The sequence below is a fragment of the Dipodomys spectabilis genome, unplaced genomic scaffold, assembly GCF_019054845.1.
Source record: "Dipodomys spectabilis isolate Male_0828 unplaced genomic scaffold, ASM1905484v1 ptg000159l, whole genome shotgun sequence".
In the NCBI taxonomy this organism is placed as follows: Eukaryota; Metazoa; Chordata; class Mammalia; order Rodentia; family Heteromyidae; genus Dipodomys; species Dipodomys spectabilis.
The window spans coordinates 3055050-3061285 of NW_024870836.1; positions in this window are offsets into that span (position 1 = coordinate 3055050).

Sequence of the window (6236 nt, forward strand, 5' to 3'; positions counted from 1 at the left end):
AAAATGAATTTGTTTAAGAAGGGATAAAGGTTGACCCATTGTAACAATGAGATATAAAACTCATTATTTCGAAAAACGAACTTTGTAACTTTTGCCGAAGGAGGGGGGTCAGAGTGAGGGGGGGTAGATGGGAAGGGATGGGAAGGGGAAACAAATGAGGAGCCAACAATGCTTGATAAGAAATATACTTATTATCTTGCTCATGTAATTGTAACCCCTCTGTATGGTATTTTCACAATAAAATAAATATATAAATAAATAAAAAGCTAAGTGCATCTTAAAACTTTGGTTTAAGTGTAAGTTTGTGAACATGCTCAATATAATCTCATCATAATACATAAAAACCGTTATATTTCTTATCAAATGTGCTGTTTGTTAAAAGAAAACAATTTTATCAAGGGTAGTAGTAAAAGGAATGAGTCCCAGCTCAGCTCCTAGCCAGCTGTGATTAAAAACACCAGTAATGAGGTAAGAATTGTTTTGAAATATTTTTTCCACATATCTGTTCCCGTCCTCAGAAAGTTCGAGTATGTAGGAGAAGGTATGAGTATGCCTTAAAATACAGCTTATGAGTAAAGTTGGTATGTAATTGTTGGCTGTGATTTAACATTAAAACTAGCATGTCATTCTGTATGTCCATCTAAAGTCAAGTGTCTTTAACCAGTCTATGTATAATTTTGTAAGCAACTAACCAGGAGATTTGACACTTCATCTGAGGGACGCAGTCTAGCCCAGATCCTGCCTGAACCATCCTACCTCCACCATAGTATACTGCACTCCTGCTTGACTACATCACACACAGCTGAATCTTGGTAAAAGACTGCTTTAGATTTACAAGATCTAAAGCTCTTGTGGGACACTCTCTTTAAACCTTACCCAGCCTGACCTGAAAAAGCTAGCTATGTTGTTATGCTATTGAAACATGTACAGGCCAGGAGAGCCTCTTATACAATTTGGTTATCTGGTTTTCCAGGCAGCCAAACTATGCTCAAACTCTCATCCCATCTACTGAGTTTTGTCATTGCAGAGTTCTGGCAAGTATTTGTTGATCAATTCTTGACAGGGTGCTCGTAAGTTCTACTTGTTCCCACTGATCTCTGTTTTGCTTTAATTGGAAGTAATAAAGGATTTTTGTGTGGCAAAGACTGCAGTTCAAAGCCATCCCAGGCAGAAAAATCCCTTCAGACTCTCCCAACTAACCAGCAAAATGCCAAGCTGGATGCTGCCTCAAAAATTAACCAGCTAAATGTGGCCTTTTGACTCAAAATGGGAGTATGCTTGCCTTGAGCAGAAGTGCTCAGTGAAAGTCTCAGGCTTTGAGTTCAAAGACCATGTCCCAGCCACAAGCACCTAGATCCCAGGACAATGTGGAAAAGAATAAGAGGAGATGATGTCACATCAGCCACTTTGTGCCTGCCCTTTCAAAATTAACCAGAGCCAAGAAGTCATTAGAAACAAGATGAGAAGCTTGTCCATCTAATGTCCATATCTAAAAAACTTCTAACTGGACAGGAATTTACATTCTTGCCTTTGTTACTGCTATTTATAGGAAATTATCAAGATATTTTATCAGGCCCTTAAATACTCCAATAGTAGTTTCTGACTGGTTATGGGCTGATGATCCAAATGGAACTTTTCTGACATTTTCTCAGGGTGTGTTTTCCTATGTCACTCATATCAACTAGTCCTGCCACCTTGTCAGCATTTTCCTTGGTCTCAGCATTTTCAAGTTTCTCTCTAACAGGATAACAGCCCTCACTCAAGACTTGGGACTAAATCAAGGCCATCCTATTACTGCTGGCAACCAGAGTCTTTCCTTACACTGCTCTGGACCGAGCACAGACTTGGACCTGAAGATCCCAGCCCCAGTGACTCCTCCACACCCCCATGCCAGCTGGAAGTAGCCAGAAAAGACTACGATGCCCCTCCACCTTTTACACTCCAGGGTTCAAAATGATGGGAATCTTCTTTGTTCTCATAACTCCATGATATTCCTCTCTCAGCCCAATTCTTTTTCTGTATCCAAAGATCCTATATGAAGATCTTGCCTCTCCCCTCTTGGCCCTATCATTTTATGTATCTAACGAGAGAATATGAAGGATTCACCCCCACCCTACTTCCCAGGCCCATACAGACTCCAAGCAAAATCCCAGGTATGTGTGAACTCCTTTGAAGTGCAGGCAGGACAATCCACCTAATCCCAGCTGTGACCTAGGGGCTATTCATTAACCTCTACCACCTTGCTCAGACCTCCTATAAAAACCCAGATCCTGTCCCAGATCCCTCACACAACCTCCAAACCTGCTGGCAGGACTGTGCCCCTCACTGTTCGGCAATAAACAGTCCTCGCCTGTTGATGATAGAGTCCAGCCTATTCCTTTTCCATTCTCCTCCATTTTCCTAACAAGGACAGTCTGTATTGTATGATCCAGAAGAGAGAAACTTAGGTAAGCATCTATTTACAGCCTTCTGAATAATTCTGATTTTGCCCACAACAGCTATCTCTCCATACCTGTGCCTAAGAGGATTTTAAAAGAATTAAGGGATTTAAAATTTAAACTTAAATATAGAATGAAATTGATTCCAATGCATTATATTAAAATATTTAGAAACAACTGAGAAAGCTAAAGGTTTATAAAAAAATTTTTACAGCAAGTGAAGTGATAGTGGAATTTGGTTCTCTATATTTTAAGCAATTTGCAAAAAGAATTGGCAAAATAAAATTTACATTTGCAGCAGACTTGACACATTAATTTTTGTATATTGATAGGAGCACAAGCCTCAACAATATGTCAATGCCATCCTCTTTTTTATCTCTAAAGGTTTATGCTTCTGGTCTCTTAATATTAAAACTTCAAAAAATTTTAAATCTTTAGGAAGTTGTGCTAAGTGGTTTCACTTCATCATGTCAGTGATGAATAGAGTGTATGTACATTTCAATGTACATTACATCTGGATCATTGTCAATCTTCCACTTTTCTTCTTTCCCTTACCCCAACTTTTCTTACTTATATTCTCACATATGTACATTGAGTGTTTTGACTGTATTCATCCATTTCCCTCTCCATTCTTCTGCCCTACTCCCCTTAAGCCCAGCTCTCCCTGTGAAGACTCGTTTCAACTTCATGGTATTTTGTTAAATTTCCCTGCCTTTGACATTTGGCTTAGAGCTTTCCACATTCTCTCAACCATGTTTGACCTACATAAATGAGGCTATTTCTCCACATTTCTAATCTCTGAATGGCTGAGATAGGTCTCCTTTACTATTCACCTTCTGTCCTAAATTCAGAATTGGACCTTCAGAGCCATCCAATGAAGCATTTTTCTTCTCTACACACTGAAGATGGAAGGAAAATAATTTTCATGCCCTTAGCATGACACTATCCATCATGAATTTCCATCACTTATCACTTCAGCAATCTAATTTTTTAATTTTTATCCATTTTTATTGTAAAAATCGCATACAGTGGGGTTACAGTTACATGAGTAATGTTTTCTGCATCATATTCACACACTTTAAGTGAATATTGAGAGTAATTTACCTATTATTGGAAGTTTAGGAACGGTCTTCAATTTCTGATGATAGAAGCAGGAGCCAGTTTAATTATTCAGATTCCACTATGGAGTGAGCCCTTTAGTCTTCTAAATTTTCAATAAATTTAGAGTTACTTTTTTATTAATAATCACCAACGTTTTATTTCAGTATTTGAAACGCTGCCCCAAATATTGTAAAACTTTCACATTAAGCTAGACTGAACTTTTGCCTCCCATTTTCCCCACTAGTTCAGGTTAAGTCTACTTTGGCTTTATTGTTTGAGACGCCAAGGTATAAGAGTAAACAGAGAGATGATCATTATTCAGGTATCTCCTTCCTCTTCTGTTTGTGCTATTCCTGCTGAGAGGAAGAGTAGATCAGGGAACAAGAGTGATGCTTGACTTCACCATACAAGGGAGCATTGCTTGCATGTCAATTATTGTTTCTCAGAATCACTTAAACTGCTTTCTCTAGACGTCTCTGAAACAGTAACCTCACTGTGGCACCCTTGGTGCAGAAGGAAACACACTAACAGGTTATTACCTGTAAATTAGTATTGTTTATCTCAACTTACTACTACCAAAAATATAAACCTTTGGCTACATAAATGAAAAGGCACTGATTGGTCAATAATACTTTATAGACAATTCTCCTCAGCTTGCCCCTCCTCTTCTATGCTCCCTTCCCCTCCCCTCATTTACCCTCCCTTTCCTTCTTCTTTCTTTGGGTCTCTATCCTTCATATTTATCTCTAACTTCTCTCTTTCTGTGTTCCAGTAGCAAGTGATTTGGTTTATCAGACAACATAAATAATTGAACAAATATTTTTTTCTCTTCTTTGTAATTTTTTTTAAGAAGTTAGTTCTAGCAGAGCACCAGTGGCTTACACCTATCTACTAGGTAGGTTCAAATTTGACCATTGCAATTCGAAGGTATTCTAACTGAATAAACTTAAGTCATTCTTTTCTCAAGTTGTGGTAAAAGGAAGAAGTGCAGGTGTGGCTCAGGTGGTATAGAGCAAATATTGAGAATTAAAGCCCAGATAGTGCTCAAGACGAGGAGTTCAAACCCCAGTACCAGCACAATATAAAAAAAATGTATTCTTCCTAGTTGAATGGTAATATTTCTCCAAAAATTCATACCCAGGACATTTTTCAAGGTCAAAGATTCTTTCAAAGTCTCTTTCATATCTCAACTTTTATTTGAATCCTGTATCTCATTCAGCTTCCTTACAAACATGCATGCATATTCATGTTTACATACATCCCCATACTCACATGACATACTAAATGTAACACTGTAATAAAAATAACATAGATACTGAAAAAGAACACCTTCGCAAATGTAATTAAATTTCTTTTTTTAAATATAATTCATTGTTGAAATACTGATGAAAGAGCAGGTGGGAGGATGTTTCAAATATTAGAGTGCCAACTTAAAAATCACGTTTCTCAATCCAAACATCATTATTTCCATCCTTCCTTCTCCCATTAAAAAAATGAATACAGAATTCATGTACCTGTTCCTTAACTGCCGATTGAATAAAGAAATTGTAATATATACGTATATGCATATATACACAATGATATATTATGTAACCAGACATAATAATGAAATCACTTCATCTTCAGGAAAATAGATAGGACTGGAAACCTTCATATTAAACCAATAAGCCATACTGTGAAAAATCAATACTAGATTTCTCATATGCAGACTCTGAATGACCCAAGTGTAAAAGATGGAACTGATTAAATTTGGAAAAAAGTGAATGAGTAGATGCAGAGAAATAGTGTGGAGTAATATGTTCAAATACTTTATAAGTTAGTATGATCACATAATAAAATTTAAGTATAAAAATAGAATAATGAAATTAATAAAGGAATAAAATATAACAAGCTGCATTACGTAGACATATGTGTTTTACCCAATAAAATTACTTTTTGAAATTAATATTTGCTACTAAAAAGACAAAAACTCATTCCAGTTGTTATAGATTCATATATTAATTTCCTTTATTTTCAGTTATTTCCCGGACAAATTAAAAGGAGAAATAGATTTGGTTCATTCAGAAGGACAATCTTGTCCAATTAGCATTAAAATATTCTAGTTAATTACGGTCAATTGAAATTGCTCAATTAACTTAATTATTATATTAGAATATTTCCAATGCTTTCATCAAAATATTATCTCTACAGGTATATACTTTTTGCTATTTATTGAATATGTTTTCTTTACTTAATTGCTATATACCATTTTCTGAATATAGTTTGGTATATGAAACTAGGATATATTATAACTGATCTGAAAATCAATTATTCAAACAGTTTTTTGTTTTATCAAAAATACTTATAGTGAAATGAAGAGATAAATGCAAATTATGTATATTTGAAGACAATGCTTAGTTAGTCCTCTTCTCACAATCCCCATTCCCTTCTCGAGAATAATACACAGTGTAAGGAAATGCTTAGAATATTTTGGAGAAATAGCTTGATTTTAAACCAATGAGTTACTCTATGTTGCATTTTGTTTATTTTATATCCAGAAAAGCTAAATTCTTACTTTATCGTTTTCCTTAAGCTTTATACTCAGTTTAATCTCTGATGGGTGACAGATAAAGATATAAACATTTTTTAACAGTGGCTTAATTTAGGCTGAGGAATCTAGTTACAACTATAGATAGGCCTTATCAGTCATGAGACTAT